The sequence below is a fragment of the Neodiprion pinetum genome, chromosome 1 (assembly GCF_021155775.2).
Source record: "Neodiprion pinetum isolate iyNeoPine1 chromosome 1, iyNeoPine1.2, whole genome shotgun sequence".
NCBI lineage: Eukaryota > Metazoa > Arthropoda > Insecta > Hymenoptera > Diprionidae > Neodiprion > Neodiprion pinetum.
The window spans coordinates 18,896,879-18,921,441 of NC_060232.1; the positions used below are offsets into that span (position 1 = coordinate 18,896,879).

General features: G+C 34.0%; 1 protein-coding gene across 2 annotated transcripts in view; it reads right to left on the reverse strand.

The window, feature by feature from the left end:
• The window catches only part of LOC138190738 (two pore potassium channel protein sup-9-like), a 1,051,447-nt gene that overhangs the window by 579,440 nt on the left and 447,444 nt on the right, over positions 1 to 24,563 (reverse strand). For both annotated transcript variants that reach the window (XM_069134932.1, XM_069134924.1), the window contains exon 4: positions 896 to 922. The gene's annotated coding sequence lies outside the window, so the exon portion shown is untranslated. The remainder of the gene's footprint in view (positions 1 to 895; positions 923 to 24,563) is intronic.

Genomic DNA, 24,563 nt, shown 5'->3' on the forward strand with positions numbered 1-24,563 from the left:
CCGACAACATTTTTTATTTTCATTACGCAAACTCCGACAACGATCAAGTAGCATGAGTTTACGTGCGAAATTGTTGTTCAGTCATGATAATCAAAACTGTGTTACCATGAGTAATTTTCAGAATTGACATATAAGTACCCAAAACATGTACTCAAACTATTTTGTACATATAGCAAAAATTTCTCAACTCAGAAGTGCAAATGAGATATCTTTTAGTTGTTTTCCCCGACGTTAAGATGTTTTGAATATTTTCCGTCCAACTAATTTGTGTCCAGTTGTTATTCATTGCATACATTGGCCGAAGAGTGATGGGTAAACCTAAATAAATGTCCTAAGTAAGTAAGAAAAAAGTTTATTCAGCAAATTTTGGACAAGGGGCCTTCATTGATTATTATATAGAATATTTCGTAACGAGTGTGTCGAATATTTGAGTAAGCTCTTAAATATTACGGAACATTATTTGGGAGAGGGCAGAAAACACCGAGAAAAATGTTACGCAATATTTGAACACTGCCTAAAGGACATTTTTCTGAGTTTATTGATTCTATGTTCAGTCTAAGGTTTTCTTTACGTTTTGTGTAGTATACGTTTCTTTCCTTTGCCCCCTTACTCCTCCGCTAATCACTTGATTTTGATATTATAAAACTGAAACTATACCGTAATTTGACAGAAATCTGTGCATGTAATGTCTTCTGCATGACCATAGATTGCTACATTAGTCAGACAAAGAGCCTTTCTTACATCTTCAAAGTTGAAATATTTTTGATTATTTGTGATCTTACTTATTTCTTGGTTTCTACTTATTATTTTTTCGATAATTTTCAGGCCGTTACACAACCGAATTTCCTTTGATTTTACCAATTTCAATGGAACTTGAGAAATAAGTCTTACTTACCCTCAAATAGGACCACCCAAAACCGTTCTGCAAAAAGAAAAATATTTTCTGAGTTAGGAATTTGTTGGTATTGAAATAATAGTCTAGCGTTTTGCTGTAATTGTTTTTGGTACAGGGTGGTGAGGGATAGTAACCGCAATAGTACACTTGATTTAATTTACTGAACGATTTATCAAGTATAGCAAAACAAGGCAAGAGCACTAGTTGGGTCATGCCGATATTCATCAGCAACGCATGCACGCTGGTAGAAACTCACCACAGTCACGAGTACACGTAAGCGAATCACCTTCAGTACCAACAAAGCGTTTGCAGGTTCCGCAACGGGAGGATATAATGAGAGACTGTATATCTTGAATGACCGGGTGCTTGGAAATCGAGGTTGATGAGTCGAACTGAACACAGTTGTGGATACCAGCCTTCTACCGTATCTCTTGCCCAGCATACTTGCTGGGAGCACAAACCAGAGATGAGTAGGGAGATCTCCAACGCTCGGCTTTTCGTGATACCAGCTAAGTTGGAGCGTCGACGTGACACCTAGGCGGCCACGCACCGAAGGTGGCCCATTTCCGACCTGACACCAGGCGGCCATGCACCGAAGGTGGCTCACAATCGTGTATATATAGATACACTCGGCTGCTCGAGCAAGTGGTTGCCAATCGCATCCTTGTCCCCGCTCGCACAGTTTCCAGGAATGCAAGAATTGGGATTTTTTTTGTTTCAGTTATCAATGTCAGCGAATAAAAGTATCTCCAGATTTGATAAATCTTGGATTCAATTAGCGGACGCTGAATCAAATTAATTAACTATTCTCAGTCCGAATACTTTTTTTTTTATAATATATCTTATTTTTTTATTGATACGAAAATATGTGACGCCTGGTGTTCTCGAATATTTGTACACGCAGTCTATGGAAAAATATACGAAGTCAGCTCGATAACATTTATGCAAAATGTGCAATGGGCAAGTGGTTGGGGGAATTTTTTTTTTTCTCGAACTGAATCTTTCAGAGAAGCATTAGCGAATTCCAAGCGAGCTCCATAAACATATCGAGCAAACGCGCACTCACGGACGTAGCTGTGGTGTGGCTAAGTGGATACCACATGAGGATGAATTATCAATCACAGGTTTTTGCGCGAAGTTTTCCTGTATTCAAGTTAATTACTATAGTTATAGCCTTTGCTATAATACTGCATTCAAGTCTTAAACAAAACACTAAAAAATAAGTTAACCACTTAATGTAGAACAAAATGTTAGATTGAGCTTAAAATTTGAGCCGGAGTTACATAAACTAAGATAATTGCAAGTGCAACATTGTAAATATTGTACATTTATTGTTCATCCAAATAAATATGGTTTCCTCCTCAAAGAAAAAAAAAACATGAGGATGGAGTGATGCGGGACACAGGATCGATCGCAGTTCACGCTTTTTATTTTTATTTTTTTTTTAAATTCAATCCCGGCTTTTGTTTTTGTATTTTCGGAGATGTGTGGGGAATTCCATTCTAGTGCCCAAGAATATAGTACACATTTTCGATCATTTTAACTTTTTTTTTTTTTTGGGAAAACATTTTCCTCAATTTCCAAATTTCCTCAATTTTTTGGTATTCAAATCGATTCTTAACAATTTTGCGCACAGGTGGGATTTCTTCAATTATTTTTTCCCTAATCCTGAGGATATTTCCTATCTGAGATCACTGTCAATAGGCGAGATTCCGGATATCATAAAATTACCTTTTTTTCTAATTGAGAAAAAAATCACATAAGGCCACTAAGAGCTCGAAATGAAAATCTGAAAAAATTAGAGATGGTTTTTTATATTCGAAGCCATTAACGTGAAAAATCCGTTTAACGACCATCCTAATAGATATACATTGGAAATTGGGCATTCCACGTCAAATTTGCAACCCATGTACCTCACCCTCTTCGCTTTTGATAATTGTTTGGTATGATGTTGCAACCACGGTTTCAATCGACTTAGAACAGTGTCGGAATTTTTTGCAGATTTCTTTAGCCACCACTGAAATTTTTTTTTTGTTTTTGTGGGCCGGTGTGATTAAAAAACAATACATTTGTTTTTAGTAATCTCTATTTTTCATTACTGTCAAAACTTTTCCGTATTAAAAACGAGGCGCCAAAAACGGGGAACAAATCGATTCACTCTCGGAATTTTATTTGTTTCAATTATTTGTTCTCTTCTGGGTTACCCCCACTACAAAAAGGGTGGGTTCAGTAAAAAAAAAGCAAAAGGAAAGAAGGAAAAAATCGACCGGCTCTGGAAATTTTCTTTCTTTCATTTGTTTTTCCTCTCCGAAAATACAAAAACAAAAGCCGGGATTGAATTTAAAAAAAAAATAAAAATAAAAAGAGTGAACTGCGATCGATCCTGTGTCCCGCATCACTCCATCCTCATGTTTTTTTTTTCTTTGAGGAGGAAACCATATTTATTTGGATGAACAATAAATGTACAATATTTACAATGTTGCACTTGTAATTATCTTAGTTTATGTAACTCCGGCTTAAATTTTAAGCTCAATCTAACATTTTGTTTTACATTAAGTGGTTAACTTATTTTTTAGTGTTTTGTTTAAGACTTGAATGCAGTATTATAGCAAAGGCAGCAGTAATTAACTTAAATACAGGAAAACTTCGCGCAAAAACCTGTGATTGATAATTCATCCTCATGTGGTATCCACTTAGCCACACCACAGCTACGTCCGTGAGTGCGCGTTTGCTCGATATGTTTATGGAGCTCGCTTGGAATTCGCTAATGCTTCTCTGAAAGATTCAGTTCGAGAAAAAAAAAAATTCCCCCAACCACTTGCCCATTGCACATTTTGCATAAATGTTATCGAGCTGACTTCGTATATTTTTCCATAGACTGCGTGTACAAATATTCGAGAACACCAGGCGTCACATATTTTCGTATCAATAAAAAAATAAGATATATTATAAAAAAAAAAAAGTATTCGGACTGAGAATAGTTAATTAATTTGGTTCAGCGTCCGCTAATTGAATCCAAGATTTATCAAATCTGGAGATACTTTTATTCGCTGACATTGATAACTGAAACAAAAAAAATCCCAATTCTTGCATTCCCGGAAACTGTGCGAGCGGGGACAAGGATGCGATTGGCAACCACTTGCTCGAGCAGCCGAGTGTATCTATATATACCATATATGTAATACTCCTATATGGACAGTTTCTATAAGTGGAAGCTGTTTCGATAAAGTGAAACAGATGATATCACTTTCTCTATCCTCCGTGGACCCAACTCAGTTTTGCGCATTCTTTTGTGCGCAGAGGGGAAAAAGGCGAGTTATTCAAATAAGATATATCGTGGCAATAATTTTTTTATGATTTTTAAAGAAAAAATTTTTTTTCTTGAAATATAAATGATAATATAAAATGATAATAAATATTCAAGTTCTTATTGATTGGAAGAATGTAAAAAAGTAATTTATTTTTATTAAATTCTAGAAGTATTCTTAAAAAATAGAATCAAACAAACCTTGTTCATATTCCTTTTGTTTTTCGCAAATGCTTCTGAAAAATGACAAGTTCATAAAGATATATCAAGTACTTGGACGTAACAATATTAGTAAAATTGGAAATAAGAATAAATTCAGCTAATACAATTTTATTAAACACAAAAAATTATATAATGTAGTTTGTTAATTTTTCATTGATTATGAAATAAAATGAGTTTATTATACTTTTGCCGAACATAATTATCTTTAACCGACAATTTTTTAGCTTCGTAGAAAAATCTCGTGTTTAAATATACTTCAATAATCCATTTACATAACTGATGACGATGATTATCAGAAAAATTTTGGAGTAAAACATGTTCGTTCATCTCTTTATTATCAAACATTATTCCAATTTTTTGACATATTTGATTTGTAACAGTAGTTTTAATATTTTTGTTTAGTAATTCATGCGAATATTGTCTAATTATTTTTTCTGAAATCTTACAAATACTAATAACATCTTTTGATGGTATTTTAAATGGTCCTCTATTTTTTATTAGAGATAATAGAGGCATGGTTTCTCGTGATTCATCTGAAATTAACTGGTTTTGGCATACAGAACAGAATATGATTTTAGAAACTCTGTGTGAAACATAACCAGCTATGTACAAAACGATATTTTCGACGAATGGCGTTAGTTCCCAACAATAACGAATATAATCATGATCTGAAATATCAGGATTTTCAGTAGCTCGAAGCAAATCTGCATGCCCAATTTGATCGTGACAATTTTTAGTGTTAGATGATACATGTAAAATATCTACATTGTCAAAAGCACAATTACCATTTTCGAATTGTTTTAATTCGTGCTTTACTAATAAACGCTTATACGCACTTTTAAATTGTAAAACATTTGGATTATTATTGAAACCTCCACGACTTCTGATGACGCTAAAAAATGTTTCAATATAATCCTGAGACAACTTATAAGTTAATAAATAACTCATCCCTTCCTGTTTTAATGTATCATAAAGAGGAAATATATTCCTTAAAGCTATAATCATTCCAATGAATCCAGTTTTTCGTTGAGAATTAATTAAAGGTGTCCCCTTGTCATTACATACATTAATAATATAGTTTTCAAATTTCAGAGCATGCTCTTTCATTTTGGAATAGGTATCATCAGTCAGCGGGGTATTAAATTCTCCTTTAGAAAATTTATTTTTACAATTTAGCATATTACCCATATTGTTAAAATTTAAGCAAAATAAAGCTGTTTCTGAACTGTCTTGAAAGTCTTTTTGGATTTCTGTATCATCTATCATTTGTAAAAAGTTTAAAGCTTTTGAGACACTTTCGCTAAGTGTTTGTATGGCTAATTTAACATTCATTTTGTTATTTTGATAATGAACGTGTTTTTTAGTTAACTTATTTGCTACTCTTAATCCTTCTTTGCATTGTAAATCGTGCAATTTCTCTATGTATGACCATGAAATAGATTTATTGTCAACAGTTTTTATTATTTTGTGATCTCCTAAAGTATTCCGAATTAATTTAATCATGTGACAAAAATCATAAAATATGTAACATTTTTTAGATGTCGCCGGATTTGTAAAGTAAGGTTTAAAATTCGGTCCAAAATTCAAATTAGCACCTAAAGAATTGCACATACTTATATTCGATGCAGCTCCATCGAAAGTTATTGAGTAAACTTTGCAATTAGCTTTTTGTAATAATTCGAATGCCAATCTCAAAATACTTGCGCGCTCTTCAGCATTCAATGATCTAACTAAAAAATAAACAATTGGAATTTTCCAGTTTTCATTCAAGGAAACAGCCATTAAAACCAATGCATTTTTTGCTGTGATCGGATTGTCGTTATCAGAGTAAGCGGAGTCTGTATTTTGTATTGTCCCGAAGTTTATACCTCCGTGAAATTCTTTTTTGTCATAAATTATTTCTTCTTTTATTGACATTTCATCCAGAACCAAATTAACTATGCCACTCTTCTCTTTGCATCGCAATTCAATAGCTTTAAACGATTCATCTGTAAACCCAGGTGAGCCATCCACTACTCTGTACCACGATTTTATAGTTGACACAGATGGTAAATGTTTATTGAATTTTTCTCGAACGTATTTGTAAGCCTTGGGCGAATAAAAATGTAAAGATAATGCAAACGAACGAACTTGCGGTGTGTATCCTCTTCCATCTTTAACTTTCATACTTGTTATACTTGTTATATCTTCTGACATCATACTCTACGTAGAAAGAAATATTATGAAGTATATGACCGAAAAAAAACTTTGAGATTTTTTTTCATTTTGCGATCTTTCCATTTAAAAATGAAAAAAAAAAAACACGTCACGTGTAATTATTGATAAGTGAATTAATTAATATTAATGAAAATATTGTACCGAAACCCGTCAATAAAAGTTGAAAGAAAATATATATACAATTGTTTCAAATCTTAGATAATAAACACACTATCATGTAAATATCAATAAACAATATTATGAATAAAATTCGTCGTCGATAACATTTGTGTAAAATATATACAATTTTATATTTATACAATTCATATTAGTTAGAATATACTATACCATCAGAGCATCACCACTTTCATCAGTTAACATACGGTTCTCCTTAAGATGATTTACTAAATCTTTCAAAGATTTAATTTTTCTTTCGAGATTCCTTGTTTGCCTCTGTAGCTGTCTTATTTTTTCTCTTCTTTTCTGATCAGTATTTTTTATCAAAGAAATGGTTCTGTTAGCCCTTTTGGGTGTTGCAAAATCTAATTCCGATATTTCACTCACATGACGGGGCTCGAAAAATCTACGCTTTCGACATTGACTTGGAGAAGTATTTTCGTCTGGAACTTAAAACAAATATAAAACAGTATAAAATTTCTCGGAGAAATAATTAAATAACATAAATCTCTATCCTTACCAGTATTTTTGTCATCGTTGTCAGAATTTGTGATTGCATTTTCCATAAATTCATTTGAATCAGATTGTTTATAGGAGTCATCTGAAATTAAAATATTTAACAATTTTTTAAAATTAACTTTTAATAAAATGCTTATAAAAGCCTTACCGAAATTAATACTGCTATTATTTGACGTTTGAAATTCGATACTGTCTGGTTCCAAATATTTATCTGAACCTAAAAAATAGTAAAAATAATAAATAAATATTTTATTCGTACTATCTTTTTAGTTTTTTACATAAATATTATTTCTTTACTTTTTTCCAAAATATTAAGTACATTATTGTCGTCGACAATATTATTGTCAGAAAAAAATGACGAGGATTGATTCGAGACTCCATTGTCCTCAAATAGTTCCAACAATGGTGTGTTTGGCGGTGATTTATTAATCGTATCAAGACTGAGTGGGTTTGTAAGATAAAGTGTAGGAACTGCATTACGTTTTATAGAAGATTTAACAGCTCCAAAAACATTTGATTGACAAACATCATCAGTTTTGAAATGTCTGGAACATATGCACGTTCTCCTTACATCATCATTTATAGTTAATCCACAAGCATTTAGCCACTTCATACGAATCTTCAAATTTTTAGGAAATCTATAATTGTTAAAACTTAAATATTATTTTGAATATAAAGAAGTTGTTAATTAAAAAAATTAGAAATAATTTGCACTTACTGATGCAATGAAATATTGTCAGCTCTTGATGCTTTTCTATTACATAAATAACACAACTTCACCATTTTTTAATAATTGGTTGTTGAAAATAAAACATTAATAAATTAAAAACACAAATTTTTGAAAATTCAGAATTTCTTTTCTGAATTATAATAATAAATACATTTGTAAACACAATTCTAGTCACAATATTATTCCCCTCAATTCTTTCCCCACTACTGATATTTTAGAGAATTCACAAGCATGCGCAGCATGATCGAGGGATGATGGACGAGAGAGAAAATAAATATTGTCAGCACCGTAATGGTATGACGTTTTCTCCCATATAAACTGTCCATATAGGAGTATTACATATATGATATATACACGATTGTGAGCCACCTTCGGTGCATGGCCGCCTGGTGTCAGGTCGGAAATGGGCCACCTTCGGTGCGTGGCCGCCTAGGTGTCACGTCGACGCTCCAACTTAGCTGGTATCACGAAAAGCCGAGCGTTGGAGATCTCCCTACTCATCTCTGCACAAGCTTTTCAGTATACAGTGTTCGGTTGTCGGGACACGTACGAGCTTCGCGAACACTCATACATGGCGCCAGCCAATCACACGCCAGACTCAGCTCGGCCGACGAACGCGTTTCCTTCCTCCCACTGATCTGCTGTCGGACTGCGCGCACAACGGTTCCGTACGATTTCGTCCTGTTGCTGCATTTACGTGAGAGCTAAATTCACATGGAGACTAGACGTAAGGAGGCCGAACGCAATGCTGGCAAAATGGACTGTGAAAGTGATGAACGATCCGCGGATTGTACCCGCCTGGCGGCGCTACCACTGCGGGCTCCGTCAGCGTAACCAGGCGCTGGTATCGCTTGCGGATATATCCCGAACTACAAGATGTTTCATCACTTCCACGATCCACGTTTCGACGATTCCGCCATTGGGAAATCTGCCGGGGGCGTGGCTTCTCCATGCGGCAGAAGCAGTAACTATTCTAAAACGCATTTTTAAATCAGCTTTCGTGTTCTTATGTGAAAGCGTTTATTTATTTACAGTTATTAAACTCGAATTTTCAAAAAAAATTCAATAAAATATGAAAATTTCAATACAAGAAATTTGTGAGTTTACAAATACTCAGCCTAGTCACAAAAATTTTATTGGTGGTGAAGATATACTTGATGCGGGACATCTAATGAAAAGTGGCCTACAGCAATCAGATACTAGTTTGCATTCTGTCTCCAAACTTCTCGTTTAAAAGATCCACCGCATGAAATTGTGGGTGCAATATCGCAACATTGGCTGCAATGAAAAATAAAATTTAATGTTTATTGTTTTTTCTTTTTTCTGACAAATATTACACTAAAAAAAATTTCATTTCATATTGATGATAAACAAATAATTATGAAATGAAATTCTATAGGTAATTACTTACATGTTGGTATGAAGTCATTTTTGGTGAAATGTAATGAAAACACTTTTTTTGACTGTGTAACCTCATTCCCAATTTTCAATGCTTTTATCCAAGCTAATCGACGATCAATTACTTCATCTTCACCAAATTTATTTTTGATTACTACAAAACTAGAATTTGCCGAAGGAAAAGTGTAAAATCGAACTGTATTGTTCTTACTAGACTTGCTATTACACCCATACACGCAGCAGAAAGTTTTATTTTTATTTTCTCGTGGTGGAAACTCCATGATTAAATTTTTTGATCAAATATTGAAATTTAAGATGTTTTTAAGTAATAACTAAGCTTATAGATAATAATTGATTACTTAATATTTAAAGAAAAGTTTAACACTTTTAAACTACATTTCTCACATATTATATTTGGTATCAGCAGTTTAAGCTTGACCTGCATAGAGTAGTTTATATTTGATCCGTCAGGTAGCGTATCTGAGTGGATGATTTCCCAATATGCGTTCGATCTCCTTACCTCTCGTCGCCATGTAAATTCGCTTCCCGGCTGTCATAAGCGTCAAAAATAAAAGAAAAGCAAAAAGTGACCGGAATACGTAAAAATAAGCGCAGAAGCTGAGACGAAGAGGTGTAACGTGACTGCAGAAATAAAAAGTAAGTAAAAAATAAAAATAAACATTGTATGCTACAAAAATACAAAAGTACGTGGACATAACCTCAAATATAATTCGTATATCCAAGTCGATTCCAGGTCGAAATAATTTTTTTGAGTAGCGTATCCTGTTGACGGAATATTTATGATTATTTTAAAATAAATTACCAAAAAAAACTCGGAAACTGTGTGTAAAAAGTTTCCTCACCTCTGAGTATTTTTGATTATCTCGACGGTTTTCATTATGTTGACGAATTCTCTTACATGAAATTATCTACATATAAGAGGGATATTATAATTCATTAACTGTAATGAATATTTCATTTGATGTCCCCGATGACTCCGGATTGGAGTATAACGAGGACAGCGACATGAGAGAGAGTACGTTGACGCAGGAAGATGAAGCACACAACGACAGCAACACGTTCCTGGTCGAAACATTATATTGTCAATAACTTTTTTTCCCCATTGTACGAATTATTTCAGGATGCAAAAATCAATTAGATAAGCTGTACATATTGATCATTTTTATGTTATCTTATTCTATTTATTATACTTGTCAGAGAACTATGTATTATTAATTCATAATACCTGCTATCATGGATGATGATCTGCTACTAGTAGTAGTGTGAATGATGATGTACATTATCGTGCATCGAAGAAGACGAGAAGTTAAATGGAAAAATTTTTGTACATAAATAGAGTATCATTACAGGACGTTCGGCATTGAATTAAACGAGAATCGGTCCCACAGCTCAGATTTTATGACATTTCGAATTTTTTAAAAAAGGCTCTGACAACTCCAACAAATTTTGACATAGCTGGATACATTTTTTTACATAAAAATAATATCATCAAAGGATCTTTAATATAGAATTCCAGAGATCTTGAGAGTAGAGAATCGACGAGAATTGGCGATTCGTTTCAAATTTTATCCAATTTTTGATTTTTCAAAAAATGCCAGTGCCGTCTACAATTTCTGAATTTTGTGATATCAGAATAATTTATTTTTTACATGAATAGAGGATCATTAAACGATCCTCTCATTAAAAACTCATTAAAAACACAACTTTATTCAAATCGTATCGAAAGAATTCTAAAAAGAAGTAACTAAGTTAAAGAAGAACAAAACAAATCCAACCAAAACAGGTTCCATCAACGTCATACAACCGGTGATCAAAATGTAACAATGACACAATATGGTGATGCGACATATATATTTTTTTTTTCAAATGATCTCCTGGGCAGGTGCAACGCCATTTTTGTCTGAAACCCCTATTTTTGGTATATCCGGGCTATCGTCTAACTATGAGGCAATCTCCACCAACTCAGCCACTTGTTTCTTATCCTCATGGATTTGGTCCATGATTGGTTATAAAATAGTACTACTTAAAGATACTCTGTGTGAATTTTTTTAGACTTTTGAATTTCCTCATTTCGGAAATGTTCTTTTTTTCAACTTGCATGTCGTGAAAGATTGAAGTCAGGCAAGCAAAATTTGAACATCAAAAAGTTATATCTTTCCATCAAATATTTGTGTAATACATGTTATATTTTTGATGGCATCAAGAAGGTTGTTTTCAATGAATATAAATGGACATTTTTTTTTCAATACACCCTTGATTTTGCTGTCAATTTTACAGTGTATTTGGCAGTGTATTACGAACGAACAAAAATATTGGTTTCGTGGAACTCGACGTTCTTGCTGAGTAGAAAAAATATTTTACCGAGAAAGGTGCATTAAGGTTTATATTTTCCGTGTACTAATTAATACGATGTATGTTATATTTTTGATGCCGTATATAATCATACTGAAATATAACATATGGGGCATTTTACGTGATGCGGACAGCGAAAAAAAAAATGTGAGGTTCTGAAATTCATTTATATTCGGCCTAATTGTACTTCTAAAAGATACGAATGTGAACATACATATTTCATTTTTTTTTTCCAATCAGTTGTCAATTTATGGACTTCTAAGAATTGACGCAATTGAAATGTTAATTTTTTGAAGTAGTTTTTCAAATCAACCACATTTACAGTTAAATATTAATCATGGGTCTTTATATTGCAAATTTACAGTACTTTTCAATTATGAAAGCAGATTCGAATTTGATTTTTTTTTCTAGAAAAAACCGAAGATGAACATTTTGAATCGGAATTTTACTAACTTCGACCATTTTTTTTTTCTAATTCAAAATATAGCTTAAAGTAAATAATACACTAAAAGTTTTAAAATGGGATCCACATTGGTTTATTCCTATATTCTGTAAATCAGACTATCTGCTATGATACGAGTCGGCTAAACTTTATGACATTTTTAAAAACACGCTCAAGTCAAACGCAAAACGCAAAATTTTATTAAATCGTATTTTTGGGCTCGGAGTCAGTTAAACTATCAATTCTATATGGTTTCATTCTTTTATTCTTAGTGCGATTCGACAAAAACCTTGGTCGTGGACTCTCGTACTATACCTACTATGAATAGAGCAAGAAATCATCGCAAGCTTTCTCGGAGGGTTGGCACTATTCCTATTGTCTTGACCTATTGATTGATTCAAACTCTAGGCTTGTTTAAAGTTGCAATGCATGGGAATAAATACGTAAATGAAGTATATTCGATTCAGTTTAAGACGTAGCCTCGGAATCACAATACCGTTCTTGCATCTTGAAAAATTACATTTGCAAATAGGCTCCTATCATCTTTCCAGACGAATTGGCTCCAAATATAATCATTAACACCGTATCATTATGTCGAGCCAAGGGAACTGTAAATGATCAAATATCTATCAATCGGTAGATGAAAAAGTACCCGGCATGAGCTCAATGCCTTCAGTTTTATGAGTGTCTACATTCTTAGTGAGAAGAGGCATAAGTGACTACATCTCATTTTGGGGAAAAAAGACATAGTTACTCTCCCGTTTTGCAATACCACGTTCAGTGAGAGGTTCGATCGATGAAAGGTTCTGTAAAATGACACTCGATTGCAGATGGTCCTCCTTCCTGAGTGCGCAGGGGGTACCAAAAGGTTTCGGAGAGGCGATCCGAAGCATCCTTAATGGAGACAATATACATTTCACCTGCGCATCGAGGGAAAAAACTGGCGGAAAAATTTACAGCCGTATGTGATCAGAAGAAACAAGAACGCAAAGCTAGCCTTCGTAATTGCAGTATAAAGTGGAAAAACTATCTGCATTATCTGTAAAGAAAAAAGTTAAAATCTTGCGATACTTCAAGCATCTGGTCTGCTAATCAATAACTGGTGAATTTTTGTTACATTTGCGATGACGACGGAAAAACTGACTTATCCGCAATGATTGATTCTTATATTAAGTTAGAAGAAGGGTTCTGTCCAAAAGATAAGCGTTGTACGTTATGTGAAAGATCGCGCTCACACAGAAACTGCCTGAGGTGTGTCCCCCCCGATTTCGACCATTTGAGGATATATTATTCTTCATCGAAATCTAAGCGACTGGTATTTTTTTGTATCTAGTCCTAAATGTTCACAGCATTAGCCATGTTAAATCAAAAATTGTAATCTCGGAACCGATTCCAGTAACCTCACAAACTATTAAAATACCGGGCTTAGAAAGATTTCACGATCGCAAAAGAAACTCTGCCAGAAGCCATTCGGCAATTTGTGGGAGTGGTTTTTGGTAAAAATGCAACCGAAGTTCATTGAACCGAAGAAACTCCCAAATTGTTGCTTAGAAAGAGCTTTGTAATGTTAAATAGGACGCATTGTAGAAAATAGTCCGAGTCTAATGGGAATTCGGCTGCACGTGTATAAGGGTAGTCTACGCACTAAGTGACGTTATTTCGAAAAACGCAAAAACACGTATCCCCTACTTTTTTCTGATGTTTCAAATGCGAATTAATTTCATTAAAATCCGAACAATGGTTATTTAGTTATAAATTTTTTTTTACTTTATGTATGTATGAGGTATGTATGTATGTATGCACAGCAGTCGTTTGAAGATCAAGGTTACTCATCTAGAAAATTGAAAACAAATCTTCACCATGCTTTCGAGGAAGCACGGCTATTATGCGCTATAGTGTAATATTACGTAGCGCATAACATTTCTTAGTCAAAACATACAATGTATGCAAATGAACTATAATCTAAACTTTTTTAGATTCATTGCGTTACTTTAATTCATATCATGATTTAGATGATTAAATAAATTGCTTGTAGTTGAAATTCGGTAGTTGGATTCTTTTGCATCGCAGCACTCAACTTTAAGTACGATTCTGGTATGTTAAATTCTACAATAGCCCCAGTGCACTGAGCATTGTAAGAATTTCCTCTTCGGCAATGAATACGCTTACCTCCGATGAACTTTCTGACGATAGCACTGTAGCTCTCGACAGTGTTACTGGTGCCATTGGACAGCAAACTCCTGGCACGCCAACTAAGTTGTGTAATCGCTTTGAGGATCGTGTCATACAATCCTAGCTCAATCACAACCGGCACAATTTTTTCTGTCTACTTTCGGAATACTACTTCACAAATGTTGATTTGATTATTCATATTCATAAAATTAAATTTTCTGATAAGATTTATAAACTATAACTGCAGTAATCTTGACCATTTTTTTCCACTAGTTAACATATTTCATGATTCAACTTTGTTTTCGTAGTATTGGAGCTAAAATATGTATCCCCAATATTTGACGGCAAGTCTGATAATAACATTCTATCTCAAGTCGAGAACAGAATAATGGATAATGTACTTCAAAGTAATTTGTCAATGGATCTCATTATCGCTTTTCAATTATACGTTGGTACAGACATTTTTCTTATGGGTAAACAATGATAAGTTTCAGGATATGCACGCAAATTACGTATCCTTATCCTCGTGAGTTATTCAAAATTGATATGCATGTCATACAGCCACTAAGATGATCTGGCAAATTATAATAAATACAGTAGCTCTCAAAAGTATTTTCACAAAGATAGTAATTGAGTTAATTACATTCAAATATAAACTACAAAAATCAATAATATTCTTTGTTGAAAGAAATTCGATGTTCTACATAACTGTTAAAAATTAACTCTCGATTGCTCGTGAATGAAGTGAAAATAAAGAAAAGTAAGAAAAACGATTGATCAAAGTAATGACGAATTTCATATTATCAAAATACTTTTGAGCGCTACTGTATAAATAGTTTCACATGTTTTGTTTGAATACTCACCTGGATATTTCAGCGTCGATTATTCATATCGGTCAAAAGTCAAAGATGAATTGCTTGACACTTTTGAGGCTGCTTGCAGTGGCTCAACCCGCTGAAGCTGTATGTCTAGTGTTCTACACAAGCTATGCATGGGAGTACGTGTGCTGCGAACGGGGCCCACGGAAATTTACGCTTGGCTATGGCTCGGCCTCGCCCGCTCAACGCCGAGCCGAGAAGTTAATGGTGGCGCCATCTTATATCACTGATTTTCCGCGTCGTAAAATATCAGTAAATAGAGTTTAACCAACAACGGAGTTGCAATTAGCCTATTCGTGCTGCTGTTTTGTTGTGGGTGAAATAAATACCAGTGGTATCTAAGTGCCGTGAATCGGTAGACAACCGAAATACTATCGCAGTCGTTTCAGCGGTAGCCATGTTGACGTTGCGAGTGTGTGAATACGTGTATCAGCTGCCAACGGAATAGTTTATAATAATTATTTCCGTTAGTTTCGATTTAACTATAATAGCCCACTGCTATTTCTCCCAAAACAATTTTGAGTAAGAAATTATCTCATGACAAAAAATTTGAAAAGTATGCTCTCATCTTTGAGAATTCGTCATGCGAAATTCACTTGTACGTGTGCATATGGGGCAGTGTCAGAAAAATAAGACATCACGAAGGTTCACTCTTAATACACTGTCTTTCAGAGTGTCTGGGTGAATCACGAGTGATCCGATTTCTAGTTTTTGAGGAAAGTTTTAAAGAAGAAGTAAAACACTTCAAAACGTACATCCTCATTTTGTGACAAAATGATGCAGAATAGATAAAATATTATCCCGAACACCACTGAAAACGGCCGAGCGCAAGAAACAGTCGAGTATTGGGGTATCGTACGTCAGACGAAGTGACGCGCATGTACACAATCTTTTGTTTCAATTATTCCAGCAACCAATGGAGCTGATTATCTGTTGATAGCATCTACATTGCTTGATGGGTTTCAATTTGATAAGCTAAAAGCTAAAAAAAAAAAAACGATTTTTTACGTATAAATGTTAATAAATAAATATGAAATCATAGTTGCAAGTCGGAAACATGACAAAAAATTTTGTCATGAAAAAAATCCTTTATTGCTTGGCCGATTTGCAACATAGTAAGTTGTATTGAGTTCTTGTTATTTCAACAAAAACATTTAACTTAGTATGGAGCGCGATCGAAATTTCAAAAGCATTGTCCAAAAGATTAATCAATATTGTAACGTTCTTTGACGTTACGGAAATAAATATGGATCCGCGAGTTTAATTATCAAGTCAAAATCAAGAGCGTGAATAAAATGTTGTGAAAAAGCTTCAATTGCGTAATATGTGTTTTTCGTTTAAAGTCTGAAACAAGACTGTTTTTACAATAATGTTGGTTGACGCAGCAACCTTATTCTTTTGAAAGACATAAGAGGTTTATAAATGTCTTTTATCTATGATGACTGCTAGATCATTAAAAAGGGGCCAAAACGGGTGATTTCACCCTTTGTAACAATATTATAAAAACGGATACTGCATTATCACGATGTTGAAGTTCGTGACCTTGATGAAATAATGCATTTCGCGAAAAAATCATCGACTTGTAACTTTCTACTGTCTGAAATTTCATAAATAGTAATAAAGCTAGACGTATTCGTATTTTGCGAACTTAAATTATTCAAAGTCATTCTAGAGTTGCGAGATGCGATTTTCGCGAATATCTAATTTTATTAATATTACGTAGTATTATAGATGCGCTCGAGACTAGAAGTTGATTATTTGACGTACGCTTAATTCACAGTTGTATAAGTCGTTTTTATCTGTATGTTTGAGTTTTGAGGGATGATTTCCTGGACTGTATATTTTTAGGATAGTGGAAACGGTGAAGGGAAAAGAGATCGTCGACACGCACGTGAGATAACAATGAACAATGTTCTTTATTGACTAATCACAGCTACCGTCTATGAGTGCACAAAATCTCTGATGAGTCGCACAGTTGATGAGTAATACCGCACAGAATTGTATAAATTATTGCGCGGTGAAAGTCTGAGTTGCCCAAAGGCCTTGAGCCGTCACACGCAGTCGGCACGCCACGAGGTTGAGAGATGAGTTCTACGCGATGAGTTGCACTGAGTCTATACAGATTGAGCTCCGAGTGCTACAATCGCTAATGAGTTTGCACTGAGTGAACCAGAGAGCTTAGTTCGTAAGTGAAACGAGAGATGCAGGCGGATTACGTGAAATTCAGCACGAGTCCGTATGCACGTGGCACCGATAGTCGAACGTGAGATAAGATGGTGGTGTAACGGCCGCGTTGCTTCGTTTTCGAGCGATGCAAGCGCGCTATCGATTGTTGATCCCTTGTGGCGCTGCGTGTCGCTTGCACGCAGCGCCCGAGAGGTGCTGCTCTCTGTTGAGTGATCTGCGCACTCTCTGCACAATTAGGAAACCGATTTCTCAAACAGTGTACAAAGATATATACAGTTCTATTTACTTCATGCGGTAGATAAAACAGTTAAAACCTTCGGTAGCCAGAAAGATTTCTGGCGTAGTGTTCGTTATTATATAGAAAGGTGTGCGAATCCTTACTTGCGATTGTTCGTGACATATTACAAGTAACGAAACAATTACATGTCCCCGCACATTTGGGGACCAAATATTTCACAATTCTGGTCATTGTTCGCCTGGTCTGGCCAGGAATTATTGGGCCTCCTGACGTCACGAGACTTTTCAAGGATTCATATGGCCTAATTCGTTCGTAAGCCAATAAAAAATGGCAATTGTCTAAAATTCATACTCAATTGGCTGGCCAAAGACAATCAAGCATCGTTGTTCAAATCTTACCCGTCTTTAAGAAAAATTATCTTCAAACACTCGGATACTACATCTCAACCAGCCTACTAGCATGGACTTATGGACCCAGCAATCCTTTCGGAGTGGACCCAAAAGACAGAAGCGGAATCCGTTGGTCAGCCGTCTGGACAGGAGCTAGCGATGTAGATATAGTACTTGTATAAACTATTTGTTTACACCACCAGTGCCTGAGTCAGTGTCTTTAGTAAGTCCCTGGATTTTAGTTGTAATAAATATAAGCTCTTTTTTTTATGGGGTTAGGGAAATCAACCCATGAATAATACGATGTTGCGTTGCTTTGAAAACAAAGGATTTATTTAATTATTTTAATGTCTTATTTACACTATGCACAGTAACTCTTACCTGAAAACAAAGAAACGACAATTAAAGTTTATTATTCAATTTGTCGATCCCTTTTTACAAATTATATTGATTCTTTTCACTTTCTCTTAGTTGGCTTTCTTTATAGCCCATGTGCTTTTATTTAATCTCCAAAACTTCTCTCCACCGTAAAGGACGGTCTTGACCTTACTCGCAGAGGAGCGCGGCAATATTCAACTTAAAGAAATACATTCTCTTTACATAAATATTTCAATTTAAATTGAAAGTGATGCCTCACTATGCGGCAATACGTTGCACGAATAAATCCAATGCAAAAAGCAAGGCTCCATTAGAGATTTAAAAACGAATTAAGAATACATTCCATCCATAAGTCACCTGTGAAAATTGAAGACGCGATGCTCCTAGTAGATGTTTTCTATTATGGTTCCTTTGTATATACATTTTAGTTTTCCAAAGAAGACTGATGAACGAAAGATATTGATGGATGAAAATGTGGTCGCGGAGGCATCTTTAAACAAATATCCACATCTATGTTCGCGTCACTTTTCAAGTGATTCATTTGACCGTAATTTTACGTCCACGGCGCTCCTTTCATATAACTTCGAATGAAGATATGAATCTGGAGCTAATTTTTCTTAATACTAAACTCGTTCATGAATTGTACTTCAAGTGATGTTCATTAATCTTAGACATTGCGCTGTTTAGACAAAATAATAATTTATTTACGATTAAAAAGACTTTAGTAAACTGTTAGTTCAGAAAATACGAGATTTACTTGAGTCCATATCTGTAATCATAAAAATAGGTTACCAATTCCAGGTAAAAACAAACTGGACCACTATTATAGAAAGTAAAAAGTGGCATAATTGACCCCAACTAGATGCCATAATTTACCGGCAATTATATCATATAGAGGTACACGTTCAAAAGTTGCGAGTGAACAGCTCCTGACAATATGGCCGAATGTTACTTTATTTACTCCCCGGGTGGTCGTTACCCCGTGCCGCTAAACTCAGCTTGCGCTCCGTCCATAAGTCCGTGCCTACCAGCACATCATAAGCGTAGACAAACGAGAGGCCACGCGATAAATTTCTGACTTATTTCTTTATTGTCTTACATTCTATTCCATTATTTTTGAGGTGTATCATAGTTATCGCTTTGTTGACGAATTGAACAATTCAAAAATTCACTTTCATCATTTCACTGATACGAAAAATTCTCCCCTCCATTAAGTTGAAATGTAAAGCGTCCACCAGTGTCGTTATATGTGAGATTCGCAACCGCATGAGACTCTATTGAAGAAGGTCGCGGCGCTTTTAGTCGGTCAAAAATCTCCAATTAATGATTATTATTTTACCCTCGTTATTAAATTTACCCTCGTGAATTTACGTGCTATTTGTAACATATTTTATTGGTGAAAGCCCAACGTCGTGCGCAAATAATGAATGTAGATGGAACTTCAGATAGAGCTACTGGAGCATTCAAAAAAAGCTTCAGCTCATATTTCTTTTCTAAGAATATCCAGAACTAGCTGTAAATGAAAAGAAAAACGGGAATGCAAAAATTGAATCTCTTTCGACCAAAAAAGAAAAGTCAAGAAGAAAAATTACAGAGTAATATATCAGAAAAGGCTCAGTTTATTCTGCTTCCTGCACTCGGCTATGTAAGTTTACGTTGCGAACCCAACGCGGGTTTTGACTTTGGTGAGTTGGATCGATCACTTGGCGAGAGGAAGACTTCGCGACGGCACGCTCCTAGCATCCTCATCCCCCTTGACTTACTCGTACGTGGGCTGTTTCACTACCACAAATACCACAGCTGAATTCCTTTCTACTACAACCTCACCTCCATCTGTCCTCATGATTCACATCTGTCTACTGAACCAAAAAAAAAATTGCTCCCCCCTCCCTCAAAATTACGTCATATCCACATTTCTATTGTCACTGACACCTAACGTTTTAAATTAAGTGCTACAATTTTCGATTTATATTCGGTGCGAGAGGGGGGAGATAGGTCACTAGTAGTCTAATTCCAAATATTCGACCGTATTTTGCTTGTACTTTGGCCGCTAACTTGAATTTAAGTGTGCATTCGTTTTTGTCAAATAACTCGTTTATTTTCAATTTGAGACAAAAAAATGGTGGGGACCAAGCATGTAGAAAATGACATTATTTACAATTTTGACTTCAACAATACTTTGACCGCAATCTATATTTACCGAGTTCAACCTAAAAAAAAGAGAGATATCGAATTATTGTATTAGATCGTTTATTTTCAAGTGCTGCCTGAAATTGGTACTAACTAAACTTGTAGTGAATTCAATTCTCTATTACTGGGTCCCGACAATTTTCTGTAAGAAAAAAATTCGTCGAGTAAAGGTCAATCAATTTAAAATTTATTCACAACATGTAAAATCAACATGTAAAATTGACATTTCGGTCGGGCACGGCCGACTATATTCAGACTAAAATAAAATTACAGAAATGTTTTGTTAAACATTCTTTTCATCATCTTTAGAGAGAGTGTTGATAAATGACATTTTATTTTTTTTTTGTTTTAAATTAAATACTAAATGTAAGTATATTTATTATTCCGAAACGATATACTTTCAATTTATTGAGTGGTAGCAAATTCATGACGGTTGGGTTTCATAAAACTATAATAGTTTATGACTATGATTGAATATAATCAATTAAAATATAAAACATATGTTAGAAAAGGCAAAATACAAGGTTTAGAAATGGAAAATAAGTTTTAGGAGAGCGATGTTACAAAATTACTTACAAGTAAGTGACAACCTTTTCAGCTTAGATGTTATTTAAACGGCATTATGGCACGTAGTGACAAGAGGATTGATTGCGATCTATTACCAAAATCGATAGTTCGATATGATAGTCAATTGTCGAAAGTGAGAATTACCAATACTGATATTAGGCGCGAAAATGTTAAACTATAGTATACATTTATGTAAATATACACGATTTAGATTTTGTATGTCTGTACGTCTATTAACAGTATTGTTATCTATACTAATATAAATCATCATCTCTTTGATATTGCGACTCAATTATTACAATAATCATTGCAAAAAAAGAATTACGTACTCCTTGTCTACCATAGAATCATGTAGCTTATTCCAATTTTCTTAATAGCTGTTAGGTTTCTTTTTATTTAACAATCAATGTGGAAAGTCGCAATATGCCTAAGGTTGACCAGATTGTACCAGCAATAGACCAGACGTTGAGCCAATAGTGAACCAATAAATAAAATAATTTCTCTTAATGACGAATACTTTTATTTTGCTTACTAAAATGTTTTGTACGTAATAATTATCACAACCTTTCATCAGTCTACAAGTTTCAAGTAATACTTAAGTGTTACAAGGCTCATAATATTGTTAACTAATTTAAGAACTAGATAATTAACAAGAGATTCATATCTCTTACACAAGTGTCATAATCATAAGTTGCAATAAAGTATTTACGAATTAACAAGAATAAAAAAATATAAAATAAATCAAAATAAAAAGAAAACAATGTAAGTACTTCTTAAAAAATTAAAAAGAATTAAATTTTTGGCATAAATTTATCCATTTCAGGAACTCTATAAAAACCTCGACTATTAACCAAGGTTGGAACTGCTATCTTCTCTTGTATCGCATCTTTCAGGTACCAGATTTTATCACATTGTTCTGGCCAACGGCAAGGACTTCCCGTAAAAAATGTCATAGTGCTTATCTCATAGAGATCACCATCAGTATTTTCTACAGTCCCTGGGAAATATGCCCCTTCATACCTGACGATCACGTAATCGCCTTTGTTTGGTTTTGCCGTGACTTCCAAAGATTTATGTACTTTTAAAGGTACATTATCATAGTATAATTACTCGTAATAATTACAAAATAAATTTTCTTAAGTTGAAAATCAATTGAATGATTTTATAGTGGTTGAAATACGTTACAAAAAGAGCACTACATTTTGTGATAAATATAGCATTTTCGCTGTTAATATCGAAAAAAGTGAATTGTTACACGATTTCAACTTTAACCCAAAATTTCTTTTGAAAGAATATAGTTATCAAAAAATAATCAGAAACCTTATTTGTAGAGTATTATATTCCTTACGAAAATATGTAATGGACATTGAGGTACATTGTCTCATTACTGAGCTACAAAATTCAGAAATTATTAAACTTATTTTCCGTATGAACTAAATGAAAAATGAAAAATTGCATTGAGGAACCACTAAATCTTGATATTAAAGGCTCAAATTGTAACAGGCGTTTTATTTCCTATTCCTATAACTATTAAACATGTGACTTGAAAGAAAAATTGTCACTTTGTTTGGACAAGTTTAATGTAGCAATACGTGAACTAAAATTTGTGTAACTCTAGAACACTAGAAGTACCAGACCAACTCTAATTACTGACGAGTGCTATGTGCAAATGAAGCCACGAGGTGTTTCTACTAGCCCAGAGGCTAACTCAACTCGACAAGATGGTGCTACATGTAACCCAAGTAACAATCGTATTTGTCATTTCTTCTTTTTGCATCCTAGTTCCCAAGGTTTTTATGGGGCATAAAAAGTTAATGAAAGAATCCACAAAAATTGATCCTTCATCACACTTGAGAAACCAAGTTTCTTAAAGTTTCAAATTCTTCAAATCTGTAAAAAAGTAAAAAACTACTTTCCAGAGAGGTTTTAGTTATTCTTTGTTGTCAAGTCTTTAAGCATATTTAAGGAAAATCTAGCTATATCCACCTTATGCAGGAGAAAATTCGCGACAAAAAGGGAGATCTCTCTTCTTCGAAGGACGAACTCTAATTTTTTCATTCATAGAGCAAATTATGCTAAATTCATCAAAACTTTATTTTCCCGCAACTTTATTTACAGCTAATAATTGTTATGATGCTGCTTTGAGAAGTTTCGGTTATTTTTCTATCATTGTTAATAAATTTATACTAATTTTACGGAGGTAATTACAGAACTTATTTAATTTGGTATTACTCATCGATGTGAAAATTATTAATACTCTACGGTTAATACTGTTTTGTTTTTAAATATTTTGAACATATTAAGACTGAGTAAGAAAAACAGTCTTTGATATTACATACTCTTTTGAATTATATATTATACACTCTTGTTTTATCTATTTACTACTGAATGTTTTTAGTTTTACAATTATAAATTGCATAAAATGCGTATTGGGTGGAAAGAAATGAATTTAAGAAAGGAATGAAATTGATCGATCACGACAATTTATAGTAACATAAAAAAATTCCGAGCTTTATTAATGAAGTAATAACAACTTTTATGCAGGTATTATGTGTTTGTTTATGGTTCTTTCAAACTTTACTCTAGTACCGAGCTGAACCGAAACAATGAGCGATGAAGCGCTTTAGTTAAGCGTTACTGTTTAGATTTGAAGATTTTTCACGTGACAAAACCTTGTAACGCCTTCGAACTGTCAATTCATACTTGTGTAATGCAGGATTAATACGTATTATAGTCAGTTTTTTGAAGTACGTCCAATAAGAGAAAAAAAATAAAATAAATCAGTGACAATTAAATTTTCCAGGTGCTTTTTCTATAATTATTATATAATTATTTATAATGTATGAAAAATTGTGTTAGAGAGCTCCAGAAAGAAGTTTTTCAATAAAATGGTGAAACACTATATTACCAGCGTTTATCATATCCGATTCGCAATATAATTGGAATACAGTGAAGCTACGAAATAAAAAATATCATCGTTATTTGGCGAAGTTGTATAGTCGAAGCTTCTTCATAGGCGAAGTTGCCTCGTAGTTTTGAATAGAACCTTTTTTATTAGTATGAAGGATAGAGGTTGAGGTTTCTTGAATAAAAAAACTCTCGCGTTTGAGCCATCGAATTATGAATGTTTATTGGCTCTTGTGGGAAAAGCCTTGCGGCATAAAAACCCACGAAGTATGAACGTGTATTTGTAAACGTATAAAAGCGTGTGTCGATTGTGTATATGAACGTGTAAATGCCGGTTACAGCCCGTTTGGCTCATGCCACCGCGATCTCGAGTGCGTTTCGTATTGCGATTTTTGTTT